The sequence below is a fragment of the Xenopus laevis genome, chromosome 3L (genome assembly GCF_017654675.1).
Source record: "Xenopus laevis strain J_2021 chromosome 3L, Xenopus_laevis_v10.1, whole genome shotgun sequence".
NCBI classification, from domain to species: domain Eukaryota; kingdom Metazoa; phylum Chordata; class Amphibia; order Anura; family Pipidae; genus Xenopus; species Xenopus laevis.
Window position 1 is genome coordinate 136545496 of NC_054375.1, and position 17602 is coordinate 136563097.

A 17602-nucleotide genomic window follows, 5' to 3' on the forward strand; every position below is an offset into this window, starting at 1 on the left:
AACAAGCCTGAGATGTCGGATTTCAGATTCTGACTTTTCCATCCACGGGTTTTAATAAATTCCAAAAATTTGTGATTTTTGCATTCAGAGTTTAGTATTGTCCCATAGTATATTGGTCTCTCTTGCCGGTTATGCGGGAGGCCCATTTATGTTTTTGTGGTTTTGAGAGGTATAAATAATAGACTCATTTTCTTTAAAACCACAAATGCCATGTCATTTATTAAAAAAGATCTGATTATAAAAAGTGCCAACAAAAAAAATGCTTAACAATCTGAATAAATATAAAAAAAACCTTGAAAACCTCTAAAAGTCTGAATTAATTAAAAATGGACAAATATGATAACCACAGCTCCCATTGACCTCAATAGCACCCTGACATCTTTTACTGGTGAAGTTTTGTATTACAGTTTTCATGGTTTTTACACTTTATAAATCTCAAATTATAAAAGTTTAAAAGAAATAAAAAAACTCATTTTTTGAGAAATTTTTTAAAATAGAAATTCGAAAGTTAGTAAATAGGCTCCATATTGTGCTGCAATGACACATGCAGGGATTATTGATGCCCATGCCTATACAAAGTTCTTGACTACTTAGTCAAAGAAAACATTAAAATGAGGTTTGAATATGTGGGAGCGCTAATAGTTCAACAAATTACAAAAACATTTGCTTAGAATTCTTTGTGTTTTGTTTTTGCACTTTGATTTCTCCCCACAAAAGATTCAGTTCTACATATTCACTGGCTTCTTAATACTGAGAATTCCCTCTATTCTGCCACTATATTTCTTTGACATGTGTGAAATTATGAGTACTGGTTTCTAATATTGATTTCTGTGTTGCAGAACTATCCCCATGAATGGACTGAATGAATCGCTCCAGACTCTGTACACAGAGAGAATGGTAATGGTTTTATACTTTTCACTTGCAATTGTTTGAGTTGAAGCGCATCTATTTCTGAAAAACTTTTTCCCCACTGCAGGACTCCTGTCTGTTAGTGAAGTGTGGGCCAGCCCAATACCCGTGGGACCTGCGGCTCTGGCAGGTTCGGGCCAACCTCGCACCCCCATTTTTGGGTGGCGGGTTGAGCTCTTCTTCCCTGCTCTCCCCGCCTGCCACCTTGCATTGCCGGCTTCCAACTTCCGGTGTCCTGTTTTTATAGACGCGTGCAGGGTTGGCCCCCCTCTCCAGATATTCCGATTATTAGAAAAATTGGGCGCTGAGCGCCTTCATGCTTTTTCTGCACTTCACAGTAGCGGGGTGTGGGGCCAGAGCTGGGCCCTGGACAGCAGTCCTGGTGGGCTCCAGGCCCCCAGTCCAACCCTGGATGTGTGCCTGCTTGCCCCGCCCCTTTTGTGATGCAATTGGTGCGGCAGGCGCAGGTCTATAAAAGAGGTCGGGCATGGGTGGGCTGAGGGAGGGCGGGTTAGGGTCGGGTGCGGGTCAGAATTTTTCCCACCTCAAGGCTGATCATTTAACCTCTAGACCAATGACTATTTCTCCTAGAAAGCTCTCTTCAACTATACAATCAATATGAAACAAATCAGAAGTGCTTCCAGTGTTTCTTCCCCCCTCACTTGAAGTTAATTGGGAGATAACTCAGATATCTGTAGGTCTACATTCCAACTGACCCTTTAGATATTTATACATAAAACTGCAAAACAATGCTGGCTTCCATTGAAATTGTTAATGTCCTGCACATCTTGCACACAAACTGACTATAAATGATTTGAACTCAATGGGCAAATTTGCCACCTGGGCAGTAACTAGGGTTGCCACCTGGCTGGTATTTTAGTAGCCCAGTCAAAATGGGACTTGAATTTCAAATTTAACAACAATATACCTGTCGATACATTTCTATAAATGTTACCGCCCTGGCCTGCCTACCTAATCCCTGATCCACCCCAAATATATCTCCATTTTAACCTCATGTCTGCTGTGATGGTCTAGATCCACTGCAAGGATTGCCCCATTACATCATTGATCTGCCCCTTTAAATCACTGGCCAGCCTATTTATACCATCATCCTCCAACATCCCAGTGCCTCCTGCCTGGTAAAAGGTGGAAACCCTAGCAGTAACCCATGGCAACCATTAAAGTTTTGCTTTCATGTACTACCTGGAGTTTACTAGAAAAATCGAATCACTCATTTGTTGATATATTTAATTCCCATGTGCTCCATTGAGCATGAGTAATTTATGTGTATATTAGAAATAAAGATAATGCTATCTATAGATTTCATTGGGTTTAAAAAGGTTACAAAGTGAAGAGTCAGTGAAATACAGTACAGACAGAGTTATATGTATTTCTTGGAAATATTTTAAATCAGGATCTGATTTCATGTAGAAGCTAGTGACATACAATGGAGAATCTTTGACACCCCATCAAAGACTATATTTCTGGACCTTAATGTTCTATTGGTTTTGTTCACAAAGTGCATAATCTGTTTCATTCAAACAACTGCAAAAAATAACAAAATAGACTTTAGACTTTGTGAGGTCATCACAATGGTTGCCATGGGTTACCATTGTGATGTTTGGTTGCCATGGGTTACCATTGTGATGTTATCACAATGGTTGCCATGGGTTACCATTGTGATGTCATCACAATGGTTGCCATGGGTTACCATTGTGATGACCTCACAATGGTTGCCGTTGGTTACCATTGTGATATCATAATGAACCTCTTTTGTTACATTATGAATGTCATAATTGACCCTAAGCTTTCTGTACATGTAGCAACAGGAAACAGGATCCAAGTTGTCATTTGATTTTCCAGCCAGCTGAGGTAAGTATCAGAGGCATAGAGATAGGTATATTAAAACTACTAAAACTGATATTAAGCATAGAAATATATATATATAATATATATATATATATATATATATATTATATATATATATATATATATATATATATATATATAAATAAGAGAAAGAGAGGTGTGTATATATAGTGAATAAAGTACCCTTGTAAAATATAAGGATATTAGAAGTTAGCGAGGAGTTCCAGGTCATGGAACTCTGAAGTGAGTTCTAATAATTTTTATATTTTGCAACAGGGAATACTTTATTATGTTGGCTTTGAAGAAGCCAACATCTTGATCTACTAGTTCAGCTCGTTCTTATTCTTATTATTAGCGCCCCCCCATTTTCTAAACGCTACTCCTCCTACAGTTTTAGGGGTAAAGCGCCAAACTTTCCACACCTATTCGCCTTTTAGCAAAGTACGTTGCTTGTGCTTTAGTAAGGCGATCCCACCCACTGCGCCCGTGCGGCGGACCACCGAAGACGCCTTTTTTCGTATTGACTTTGATAGGGAAATTTTCAAATTGCTGCCCGCTCGTACTGTTTTGAAGCTACACTCCCAACTTGGACCGCATATTGTTGGTGCCACCCCGAATAAAAATATGTATTTTGGGGGGCACCCCAAAGTGGGCAGAGCTACCAACAGCCAATGAAATTTTAGCAATTTTCTATACGTTACTCCTCCCAGAGTTTTAGGAGTACAATTATGAAACTTTGCACACTTGTTCGGCTCATACCCCAATAGGTTGCTTGTGCTCTGTTAACAATCCCACCCTCCGTGGCCCTGTGGCGGCCCCCCAAACACCCCATTTTTTCCCATAGACTTTCATTGGAAAATTTGAAAACTTTTGCCACTCGTACAGCATTAAAGTTACACTCACCAAACTTGGGTCACTTAGTCATGGGGTCAACCTGAAAAGTTCTGTCACATTTTGGGGACTCCAAAAAGTGGGTGGAGCAACAAACAGCCAATCAGATTTTCCCTATTGACTTCAATGAGAAAATGTCAAACACTGTCATTCCCACAGTGTTAAAGCCAGAGACCCAAAACTTGGCACCATGGGTCACTGGGGTTAAAATTTTGAAAAGTGGGCGGAGTCTACCACAGCCAATCAAATATTAGCCATTTGTTTAAATGGGAAAAGTTACAACTGTCGCCGCTCTTAGATTGTTCATGGGAGGGTCCTCAAACTTGGCACAGTTGGTCACTGGAGGACCGGGATCGAAATCTGGGAAAGTGGGTGGAGCCAAAAACAGCCAATCAGATTTCTTTGATGATTTCAATGGGAAAAATTAAATTGCTGCCATTTGCACGTTATTGATGTCATGGACCTCGAATATCACAAATGTGGTCACTGGGTGTTTTGCACTTCAAAGTTAGGAAAAGTGGGTGGAGCCACCACCAACCAATCAAATGTCATTCATTGATTTTCAATAGAAAAACATAAAATTGCTGCCATTTTTACATGTTAAATATCATGATTCCGAAACCTTAAAGTGTTAGTCACTTGGTGACTCTGGTTCAGAATTAGGGAAAAAAGGGGGCGGGGCAACAACAGCCAATCGGATTTCAGCCATTGACCTTAATGAAAACGCCAAATTGCTGCTATTATTACGGCGTCAATGCCAAGTGTCCCAAACTCAGCACAATTACTCACTGGGTGACTGTGGTCAAAATGTAGGAAAAGTGGGCGGAGCCAATAACAGCCAATCAGATTTTACCTATTGACTTCAATGTAAAAGTTTCAAATACTGCCATTCTCACAGTTTTAAAGCCAGAGGCCCCAAACTTGGTACAGACCATGACTGGGTGACTGGGGTGAAAATTCGGAAAACTGGGTGGAGCTTAAAACAGCCAATCAATGTTACCTATTGCTAATCAATGTCAATATATAAGTTGCTGCCATTCTTTCACAGTTAATGGCAGGGACATCAAACTTGGCACAGTCGGTCACAGGGGGACTGGGATTCAAATTTTAAAAGTGGGTGTAGCCAAAAACAGCCAATCAGGTTTTTTGATTGATTTTAATGGTACAATTTGATCTGCTTCAATTTTCACCGTTTAAACCAGATTCTACCAACTTTGTGTACTCTCTATGCACCAGGGGCAACTGGCCCCAACACCTCTTGCGTTTCAAGGCCAACATCTTGTGGTTTCTTCAGAAACAACACCATCTAGTTTATTATAATACACAAGTTTGTGTGAGTCATGTGACAGAAATAACATCACTGAGCTCTGATTACAACAATGAGATCAATTCAATGACCATATACAGTGTAAGGTCAAAGGCTGAGTGCTTTTATACAGGTCATAAAACACCATTGTGATGTCATAATGGACCCTAAGCTTTCTGTACATGTAGTACAGGAAACAGGATCCAAGTTGTCATTTGATTTTCCAGCCAGCTGAGTTAAGTATCAGAGGCAGAGAGTGAGGTATATTAAACTACTAAAACTGATATTAAGCATAGAAATATATATATATATATATATATATATATATATATATAAATAAATAAGAGAAAGAGAGGTGTATATATAGTGAATAAAGTACCCTTGTAAATATAAGGATATTAGAAGTTAGCAAGGAGTTCCAGGCCATGGAACTCTGAAGTGAGTTCTAATATCTTTATATTTTGCAACAGAGAATACTTTATTTATTATAATACACAAGTTTGTGAGTCATGACAGAAATAACATCACTAAGCTCTGATTACAACAATGACAACAATTCAATGACCATATAAGGTCAAAGGCCGAATGCTTTTATACAGGTCATGGAACTCCAATGTTACTTCTATATCCTCATATTTTTCAACAAAGGTTACTTTATTTATTATAATACACAAGTTTTAGTGAGTTGTGTGACAAAAATGACATTACTACTCACGTTTATAACTGATGACATCACTAGTCACCGTTTATAAGGATATAATTCACAAGATATTCAAGGCTTTTGTGTATTATAAGGATATCATTTACAGGATATTTATGGCTCTTGTGTATTATATATATATATATATATATATAGCATAACATATATTCTTTTTTTCTTCCTTTATAGAAATCAAATAACATCTAGATTCTACAATGAACACCTTAACTAAAAGACTTTGGAAATCTATTTCTTATTGTTTCACATATTGTAAAAGGTAAGATTTCAAATACTATAATTAATTGCAATATGTTGTTAAGTTATCAGAATCAGCTCACCAATAAAAAGTCTCAAAATTTGTAAAATCTGCAGTGGCAATTTATCAGAATTTCACAAATATTTTATTTACCTTTTATAGAAATGTTAATCTCAGTTATCTGCATAATATTAGCTAAACTATTATTTTAAGAATAACAAAATGCTTTCATTTTCTGTCAAAAAGATGTGCATCTTAAACCCTCCAATCATCACTATCAAAGCAATTCTTAATTCATTTGATACGTGTGATAAACACACTGTTGTTTATTTACCAACACAAGGAATTGTTGTGCCCTGGGCTGTATCCAATAGAGTTTTTGCTTCATTGTTGTACTTGTAGCTGGCAGAACAAATATAGTCACTGACTGGCTGCTATTTTTTGTGGCCACAGGTGCAAATTTCCCTAGTGTTAGTAAATAAGCCATATTGTTTATTCATGAATAATTAAAAATAAAAGCCAAAGTCCATATAAAATTTGGATTCAGGTATTTGCCAGTTGGCACCCACTCCAGATTGGGCCACATATTGTGAAGAATGTAGGTACATGAACATACTTTAATATGCTACAGTTGATATGTATGTTCAGTGTATATCTCAGATATCCAATGTGTAGCATTTCAGGCAGCAGGGGTCTGTTAAGAATCAGTGATACCTCCCCTTTGACTTGTGCTGCCAGATGTATACATGTTGGGTATATGGAAATCATAGGCTGGAGGGGACCTACAAATGGGTTTTACTGGCCTGGGGAGGTCTAGTTCTGCCCCTGCCTCCGGCTGTTATTAAAGTAATTTTTCTACACTCCATTTTTCTACTATGGCCCATATTAATAGGGATAATTTGGCAAAGGGCTATGTTAAATACCCAGTATTAGCATATTCTTTACTGTCAAATGAAGCGCTTAACTATAAACTGATAATATATATTTTCTTTCTTTATCAGAAACCAAAAGAAAATCCTGATGAAGAAATTGAGGTAGGCAGGAGATATTTGTAGATTAAAACAGAACATTCTTTTATTCTTCACACTGCCTTTCTTTTCATAGTACAGATTTACTTTAGCAACTTTCCTACATACTGACCTAATACATAATGGACGTTTAAGGTGCATGTGGAGTTTTTAACGTATCTCAATGCAGACAAAATCCCCTTTCCTCCTTTTTACCTCTTCTTATTTAAAATAAAAAAGTTTATATATATCATATATATATAATATATATATACTATATATATATATATATATATATATATATTTAATACTTTCTACATTGCTGCTTCTTGAAAAGGCACATGTATTGCTGTGAAAACACCTTTTATATACAGGTATAGGATCCGTTATTCTGAAACCCATTATCCAGAGAGCTCCAAATTGTAGAGAGGTCATCTTTCATAGATTTTATCCAAATAATTCCATATTTTTTACAATTATTTACTTTTTTCTGCAATAATAAATAGTTCCTTGTACTTGATTATTTAATGTTTACACAATTTTCTAGTACACAAAGGGGCACATTTAATAAGCTTGAGTGAAGGATTCGAAGTAAAAAAAACTTAGAATTCTAAGTTTTTTTGGGTACTTCGACCATCGAATAGGCTACTACGACCTTCGACTTTGATTTCGAACGATTCAAACTAAAAATCGCTCGACTATTCGACCATTCGATAGTCAAACTACTGTCTCTTTAAAAAAAACTTCGACTACCTACTTCGCCACTTAAAACCTACAGAGCTTCAATGTTAGCCTATGGGGACCTTCCCCATAAGTTTGCTAAGCGTTTTCTGATCGAAGGAAAATCCTTAGATCGATGGCTTAAAATCCTTCCAATCATTTGATTCGAAAGATTTAATTGTTCTATCGAACGATTTTTCCTTCTATAGATCGATCTAAGTATTTGCGGTAAATCCTTTGACTTTGATATTCGAAGTCAAAGATTTTACTTCGATGGTCGAATATCGAGGGTTAATTAACCCTCGATATTCGACCTTAGTAAATGTGCCCCTAAAGGTATGAAGACCAAAATTACAGAAAGATCTGTTATCCAGAAAAACCCGAGCATTCTGGATAACAGGTCCCATACTTGTGTATACACAGTTAAACAAGAGAGGACATTGGCTGCTCATGAATCTTTAGTTTGTTCTATAAAATTAGACACATTTCCACATTGCACCAGTGGGTTATGGGCCTAATGTGTGAAACTGTAGCATTTACTTTACACTTTTACCTTACTTTTGTCAATTTCTTATTCTTGCAATATTTTATCTTAACAGATCAAACAGGAATCACTAGAAAAACAACCTATTGAAGCTAATAGTGAAATAGAAATTGAAGCTCATCGTGAAATAGAAATTGAAGCTAATAGCGAAATAGAAAATGAAGCTCATAGTGAAATAGAAATTGAAGCTAATAGCGAAATAGAAAATGAAGCCATAGCAAAATTGAAACAACTATTGAAGCCAACAGGAAAAGAAAATCTGCTATTATAGCTAATATCAAAAGAAAAACAACTGCTATTATCACTAATATCAAAAGAAAAGCTCAGAGGAAAAGAAAGAAGGCTAATAAATCTAGTAAAAGTGAAACTGCTGAGACGCCTAATGGTAAGTAAACATTTAGTAAAAACCAAGCAGAATAGGCAAGTGTTGTAGTGCCTGTGGGGGACATAAATACTAGTGCCTCTAATATACATAGTAACATAGTAACATAGTAAGTAAGGTTGAAAAAAGACACATGTCCATCGAGTTCAACCTTTTTTTTTTTTTTGGCTAAATGTAGCAGGGCATTAAATGCTAAGTTCTGATTGGATGAACGGTTGCTACCTGTTACTAGTGATGGATTAGTTGGTACCTGTTACTACTCCATGTCCCATCTTTAACCTTATGGATTAGTTGGTACCTGTACTATCTTCAACCTTATAGTCCAACACTTCTTTCATAATAGTGGTGGAACATGATTTAGATGAGCAAATTAATGAATGTGTTCAGCTTCTAATCTACACCTTTATCAACTGTGAAAAATTGTTGTGATTAGTTAACACTTTCCTAACTATCAGTAAATAGATTTGCCCCTGTATATGTCCTACGACATGATGGTCCTATAATATTATTTCAAAGAACTGTCTTGTGTTCTCATGTGGCTTCATAAAACATGTTTATGGTTTTATTCTGAATTTCTCCAGTTGTGGGTATTTTGTAGTAAATTGCCATCTTCATTTAATAGTTTGTTAAAATAATACATCATTATTCATAAATCATTACAATATAATATATGTATGTTATATCTCTTTTGCAGATGCAGTTTCACCTGAACTGGATAAATGTTGCTATGATGAATGTGTATCCAGACAAAACATATGCTTTGAAGACCAAGTTAAAACAGCAATTGCAGTAAGTAATGTACCAGCACCAGGAATTCTTTTAGCCTATGTTGTGAATATAAGTATATTAGGAGAAAAAACTAAAAATGACATTGCACAGAGAGACCATCTCTTAATATGTAAATGATCTTAGTTTGGTGCCTGACTTCCCCAAGGCTATAAAGACTTTACATAGAAAGGTTAAAGAATACTAGAAGTGGCAGGTGAATAAAAGATAAGCCACATTCTGCTCTTCTTTGTGTCCTGTTGTGAGAGCCACCATTGGCTGGAAGGAGGCACCTGGGTCTAACATAGACACACTCCACCATTTTTGCAAACTACAATATTAAAAATATTTTACATTGGTACCAGTGTATTGCTGTGAGTAGATATGCTGATAGCCAACTCATAAGGAAATAGGTAGATGTGAAGAGCATTGTTACATTTATCCCTGATATCTGCCCAATATGCAACAAGTACACAGTTAGTTAGTTGTATTACAAGCCTTTTTCTTTTAAGAACAAACTGTTATGTTCTTCCACTACAGCTATTTCCATGTATAAAGGTGGTGGGAAAGTTGAACACCACTAGCTTTTCTCTGTATAGCCCAAGTGAAGGATTCTGCAACCTAGATGCATTAAAATGTTGCTCAGCTACAAACCCCAAGACTTATGAATTAATTTCTCTTACATTACTTAAGCTCCCTTAATATCACACATAAGAAACATGATCCCATGCAAGCAATTTTATTCTGTAGAAGCCACTTTTAAGAAATTTCTATATTTGGAATCTCTAATATGTTTCTCTTTAAATATCCCACAGAAAAAGAAAATTTTCTGGATGGACGATGAAATATTAAACGACACTGAGAGCAGCCTAATGAGTAGAGGATGGGTGAAGAAAATTGCCCCCACCTTCAGTAAGTCTGCTTCAAAAATATCTCTTAAAGGATTTCAGTAATATTGAATTGCTAATGATAAAAATGAACCTAGTGCTCCCCACATGCTAGCATATAAATGTCTGCCCTGGGGTTTCATGAGCACAACGTTGATGAAGTAGAGTTGAATACAACCTCATGGAATAGGCGTCAATTGCATAAAAGTTGCATCCAACTTTATCTTCCAGTGACTTTCTGATCATCATCATCATCATTTATTTATATAGCGCCGACAAGATACGCAGTGCTTTACCTTAGTTACAAACAGGAACATATGGAGGATAACAAACAAGGGGTTACAGAGTACAATAGGATTAGAGGGCCCTACAAATTAGAGTTTACAAAGTAAAGGTTAGGGTACAATTGGGACATTAAGATTCTAGACACAATTTTGTGATTTTTGATACAGCAATGATTGATTAATTAAGGTACATTGAATAAGATTCTTTGATCTGAAAGGTTTCCATGTAAACACATCCTTAGGCCAGAATTTATAAGGGATACTTTTTCTGCAGGCACCTGACACCAAATAACATGGTTTTGTTATACAGTTGAGTATATTATATTCCCTAATGTGCCTAAGATATATGGGCAGAACCTGCTACTAGTGGAACCTTTCTGAGCAATCTAATAAACTGCTATAATGATACTAATGCAATGTTTTTTTCTTGATAGATGCTGGTCCCAAGGAAACTTTATTTTGTGACCCAACAAATGGGCAGAAGGTAAATCCATATTTTCGTTAGTACAATACAAAGATCTATGTAAGAAATGTGTGGGTAATCTTAATCTAACCACTCATGGATATGGCCAATTTAATTGAGCATTAAGATAAATAGTGTTAATGTTTACTATTATAGGTTTTCTATTTTCACACCATTGTCATTGTTCAACCCAGAACAGTGTACAATGACTTTCCCTTTCCTATAGCTAAACATATTTCTTTCTATGGACTTAAATATAAATGTTCTACATTTACTAGTCAGTTAAAGTGCATGATGTGACTGGTGGAGAGGAGCCAAGCAATTAGCAAGCTACAGTACTTAGTGCAACTTACTTGCAGAGTATGGTAGCAGTATAACTAGCAGTTACTAGGCCAGTTGTTATTTCTTCTGTGGTTAAAGAAGTAATATAATGCACCAGACGTTTACTAATCATTTGAGTGTACTTGCCTTCCATGAATAAACTTTTTTATTTATATTTACTTTTTTTAGTTTATCAGTCCTAATGATATACAACCCAGCCTCATCCTGTCATTCAGAGCAATTCATCCCAGTCTTCTGAGAGAGGATCAGATAACCAATAACTTTTACAGTGTGTACTTCGCATGCAAGGTGAGACAACTGCAGTGATTTACAATGACCCATATCAACCAATTAGGTCTTTCATTTAATGTATATCTTGCAGTAGACTGATCAAAATGAATTGTTTATTAAATGCTACTTGTAAATGTATTAGTAAATCAACCCCACATCCTTGTCACTTGCCAATTTATTATAATAGCCCAACAAAAAATAAAATGCAACTTGATTTAGATAATTGATCCATGTCTGAACTGTAGGCCCTGGTATTTAAACTGTGCCCAAAATAGCCCAACATTAGCCCATTAATAAATACTGGTGCATGGCATTTTGACATTTGCCTGTCTACAGTCTGCCTGTACAGGCCTGCTTCTTTCAGCTGAATCATATGGCTTCCAGTTAACATGATTGGAACCCATTATTCTAAGTCAAAGCGGCAAATTACTAACCACTAAAAATTCACTAGCGATGGCTTCGCTCAGAGAGCAACACTTCACCATTTTAATTCACTAAAATCTGAAGTTGGATCCAGGGTGCCAAACTCTGGCGAAGTTGCCCTAGCATTACTCGCACCAGGCGAAGCAAAGTTGCGCTAGCGTTGCCTAATTTGCATACGGCGGGAAGTTAAAGTTCAATGGACGTATATGTTGCAGCAAATACATTACACTACACAAGCCCAGGAAACTTAATAAAATAAAATAAAGTTAAAAAAAAATAAACCTAAATAAAATAAAGTATTGCCCTACATATGAGCCCAATGTATAGTTAGGAAAATGTAGGGGGGAAGCTGGTTACCCCAAAAACACTTTACACTCTTTTTCAGCCTATCACCCTGAGAAAGGAAAAGACGCTAGTGTTTTTAGGGACTTTTCAAATATTTTTTTAGGAACAAGAGGTAACATTCAGTAAAATGCGCATCTTAGTGAATTTGTGTAGTTACGTCCACTCGCCAGAACGCAAATTTGCCAGGCATTAGGGAGCGAAGTACCGCTAGAATCTATCTCCTTTGCTAGCGAAGTTATGCCGGTCACTGAATTTACACTAGCGATAGTCACTTTGCTCTTTAGTAAATTTGCCCCACAGACGGTTTCCAGTAAATGGAAGTGGAAATTATTTTACATAGGGTTTCCAAGAGAAAACAATGTGATGCCTCTTGTTACTGGTCATACTTACAGTGTAACTTCTTCTGACCTGGTGGGAATATAGAAGCCAGAAATGTGGCCAATCAGTGGCTCTCTAGATGTTGTTGCATTCCAATTCCTAGAATTTTTTGTATATTAATTTGCTACAATCTTCTTTGACTTTTTATTTCTATAAAATTGATAACTAAATATGTTCTTTGTATTCTAGATTGGTCTGTGCATGGCATTAAGGCAATGGCGTTCGTTCTGTGATGTGAATCCAGGCACTTCTTCCCTCGTTGCTACATGTTTAGTGAGCAAAATGAAAAACAAGCATTCATTGGTAAGTGTGCATAAAATAATGTAGCATATCATTATGTCTCGGGTATAGTATCTAAATCAGGGCTTTATATTCTTCAAAACCAAAGTATTATTTAACTCAGTGACCAACAACCAGTGGCTTATGAGCAGCAAGTTGCTCACCAACTCTTTGGATGTTTCTCTCATTGGCCTCAAAACAGGCACTTATTTTAAATTCCAGGATTGGAGGCAAAGTTTAAATTGCATAAAAACTAGGTGTACTGCCGTGTAGAGAATCCTGTATGCTGCAAGGCCACATAGGAGCTATCAAATAGCCAATCACAGCCCTTATTTGGCACCCCTAGGTCATTTTTGCATTGCTCCCAAACTCTTGTTATATTGAATGTGGCTCACGGGTAAAAAAGTTTGGGGCCCTGGTTTAACTCTAAGGTTATTTTATTTATTGCATGTTTTTTCATGGAATAGTTATTATGGTTTAGCTTTTACACAAATGTATTTATATAACATTTGAAAAATGTCTTAAGGCAACAGAGCACACATTCCAATATAGAACACTGGCCAGGCCATGACTAGTCATTCCTCTTTCCTTGATGTACTTATCACCTAGTCACTTCAGATCACTGGTTCTATATAGCTGTCCTATGAAATAATGTTCCACCCCAAATAAAATGTGCTCTATTAGAAGTTCCCATAAATACATTATAGTGCATGTTAATGACAACTCTCTTTATCTACTATAAGTTGTGCCTATATACATTAATATGTAAAGGAAAATAAAACCATGGTATTGCCTGTTTAGAAATATTATTCAAAGTTCCATCTCTTTTTATAAACAAAATATTGGACCTGTTTGTTCTCACAGTTATAGTTAGTCTCATATTTTGGTTAAGTAGAGTATTCTAACAAAAAATGTGCCTTTATTTAGATGACTTTAACATGACTGCGGCTTGTGGTATCCTAAAATGGGTTTTGAGAAGCAATGGGAAGTCTTTGCAAGATGACGTTATTTCCAGCCAGAAAGAAAAGAAAACTGTTCCAGAAGATATTATAGTAAAAGCCCTTGTGGCTTGCCAGCTTTATCTGTATTACTCAACACATGAGGACGAATACGACTTAATATGTCCAGGATAATTAATTGGGAACAGTTCATAGATGACTACTATCAGGTTATGCAGTAAGTAATGTCAGCTGAAACAATTCATAAAAATTTCGATTTAGAAAGAAATTGTCTTGATTATAGGAAAACAATGACAGTGAACACTCTATGGGGTGATTTATGAATGTTCATAGAATGGTTTGTTTCTCCGAATCATAGTTTTTGTGCAAATTCATGAATTTTTCTTATAGTTAATCCTTGATTTTTAGTTTAGTGTAAAAACCATAAATCTATGAATACAAAGGCCTAATACAAATCACATGAACAGATATTTGTTGTGTATAATAAACCTATTCATATATAATATTCTCCATAAACATTATATTGCAATAGTGTGATGTGTATTATGTATAACTGTCTCTCATCCCTGCCCTTGTATTGTTACAGTCATGGTGCGCACATACAGAATTCAGACAAGTATGTTGATTACTGCCCACCAATTGTTATGTAAGCTGAGAAGAGTGAACCCACAACTAGATATAGATGGAGAAAAAAAACATCTGGATTTTAAAACCAAGAAATTCATCTAGAGGAAGAGGTAAGAGAATCTGTGAAATGGGTACTCAATTGTTGTTTAGGGGGAAACAAAAGTTCAGGTTACTGGTGGGTGCTCCTCACAGGATATTTATAAATGACTCACATACAGTAAATGAAGTAGAAAATCATGCAAGAGCTTATATAGTAATAGCTATTTCTATATGATCATACAAGGGTGAGGGACCTCACCTCCATTAAGGTTTTGGAAGGATCCATGAGGTTCTTCATCTCATCTCATACATTTTGGCACATAATAAATTCCAATTCACAGTTATGATTATTTCTGTGCCACAATGCAGAATATGTATAAATTAATTCCTAATAAGATGTGTGAGATGTAGGAGCAAAGTGGCAACCTTAGTTATTGGTCCAACGCATGATTATTTTGTTGCTTCAGGTGTTACAAAATGGTTTACTACAATATTGATGTACAAAGATATTGATTCATGTTTTATATGTTATTACAGGGATACATTGCAGAAATGATCTGAAGAGATATGTTCCTTCGGAAATGAATGGGTGGTTCAAAAGTACATAGAGAGGCCACTTCTTGTATATGGAACCAAAATTGATCTCCGTCAGCATTTCCTCATAACGGACTGGTGCCCCTTAACTATCTGGTTCTATAAGCACAGTTTCATCCGTTTCTCATCTCAGCCGTTCACGCTGAAGAGTTTAGATACGTAAGTAGAGGGTGCAAAATCTTGCTTCTGCTTACTCTTTCCAGCTTTCAAATGGGGGTCACTGACCCCATCTAAAAAGCAAATGCTTTGTAAGGCTAAAAATGGATTGTTATTGCTACTTTTTATCCCTCATCTTTCTATTCAGACCCTCTCCTATTCACATTCCAGTATCTTATTTAATCAATGCATGGTTGCTGAAATTACAAACTGAACAATTGCTTAATAAAAAGCTAAATAACTCAACCACAAATAATAAAACATTAAAACCAATTGCAAATTGTCTCAGAATATCACTCTGTATATCATACTAAAAGTTAACTCAAATATCATTTTTGGAGGCGCAACTTGTTCTCTAGCTAATTTGATGGATTTGTCTGGAGCTGGAAGTGAAGAGATAAGATGTCGTAGCTGGAATGGTCCTCTGTTTATGACATGTAGAGAAGCTTAAAGACTGAAATGACTGGTGACAAACAAATAGAACAAAGAATCATCTGAATAAATATGTATTTTGCTTGCAGAAGTGCATAAGATATATAAAGGAAAAGAGATAATATTAGTGGAATAAAGGAAGTTACATTCCTCAACTCAACTTTTATGAATAAGGTTTTTTTTTGTATAATTTGGACTCACATTCACATTCCAGGCACTACTTTTATGAATATGGATTTCCATTTAAGTTTTACACATAAACACACCAGGCACCCTTCAGTGGACCCACTCCCTCCCCCACATCACCACTTAGTCTCAACAGTGCCAAGCAGAGAGCACCAAAACCTGGACCAGCAGAACGTTGGCAGAATACTGTTATTCATATTTATCCAATACAGTTTAGAGAATAGTGAACGTGATGACAGAAGCTAAATAAAGTGGACTAGTGCAATGAAAAGTAGAAATTGATGAGTTTAGCCCTTGACTGGGGCCCTTAGAACTGGAAGATCCTGTGATACTGTAAAAGGCCAGTCTGACCTTGTGGTCTCAATTACACATAATTACAGTATATCCATAGTCGTGCAGATTTACCTTCACATTGGACGAAGGATCATTTGGTGCCATCTCCCGACCTGCCACTAACCATTCAGATCAAATAAAGTAGTAGAAAGAACAGATCAGTCGATGTTCTGCCCCTGACATCAATTGTACAAAAGTTTATGTCCGACAAAAGCTGGTGACAGTCTCCCACTGATATAGTCAGATCGGCAATACATGCAGAGATATTATCGGCAGCAGACAGAAATTTTCTAACCTGTCCGATCAACTGAATGACCAATCACCATGGCACGAAAAATGTCGGGACACTCCACACACAGCCTGAAAACCGTACGAAACGAAGATTCGTATGATTAAATCTTTGCGTCTATGCCCATCTTTACTGCTGGTTGCTCAGTGGGGCTTCCTCAACCTGAAACCTGCTGCAGTGCCCTAGTGGGAAATAAAGTTGCTCAGTGTACTGGCAAGTACTCATGGTACCCACCCCAACCGTATTTTCATTTTCATTATAAAATAAGGTTGTGAGTTCTCACAACTGCATAATATGTTTATTACTTTAAAGTGGAGCTGTCACCTACACATAAAAAGCTGTATAACAAAAGTCATTTGCAAATTAAACATGGAACCCAAATTGTTTTTTTTCATTAAGGCATCAATACCTGTTTTAAAGGCGTTTAAATATTTTAGCTGTCGATCAAATATCACCTACTCCACCCATATTCCTGAGGCTCCTCCCTCCTCACACTATATAATTGTGTAGGGCAATGTGTATGGGCATTAGGTCCCCCATTCGGGCGCATACACAAGATTTTGGGGTGATATACAACTTGTCTTAATAATAGTGTCCACAAAATGGCTCCTGCCTGCTTGCAGTGATGTGTTATTCCAAGTCTGAAGGAAACAAAATTAAAATAATAAATGTAGTTTTAGTGTAATAAAATACCATGGTAGTCTAGTGGGGGGACGGCAGGAACGCCTGCCGCCCCCTCTGTGGGGACTCCCGCCATGCCGGTCTTCACTGCCACAGGCCCCGGTTCCTTAGGGCACGCGCGGCGCGCCTCTACGTGAATTAAAGGCGCAGGTCCCCTTTAAAACACTGTAATCTTTTGATGTTACTTCCTTTAATGTCAACTAAATAGTGTATTTTTCTCTGAATTTAATATATTCCCTTAAAAACCACAATATACTTATATTAATTAGTCTCTGGGGATTCTTTC

General features: G+C 36.7%; 1 long non-coding RNA gene across 1 annotated transcript; it reads left to right on the forward strand.

The window, feature by feature from the left end:
- The first annotated feature begins 8430 nt into the window (after window positions 1-8430).
- LOC121401177 lies at window positions 8431-9373 on the forward strand. The gene is made up of 2 exons (XR_005966160.1): window positions 8431-8587; window positions 9279-9373. It is a non-coding gene; the product is annotated as an uncharacterized LOC121401177 (long non-coding RNA).
- Window positions 9374-17602: the final 8229 nt, after the last annotated feature.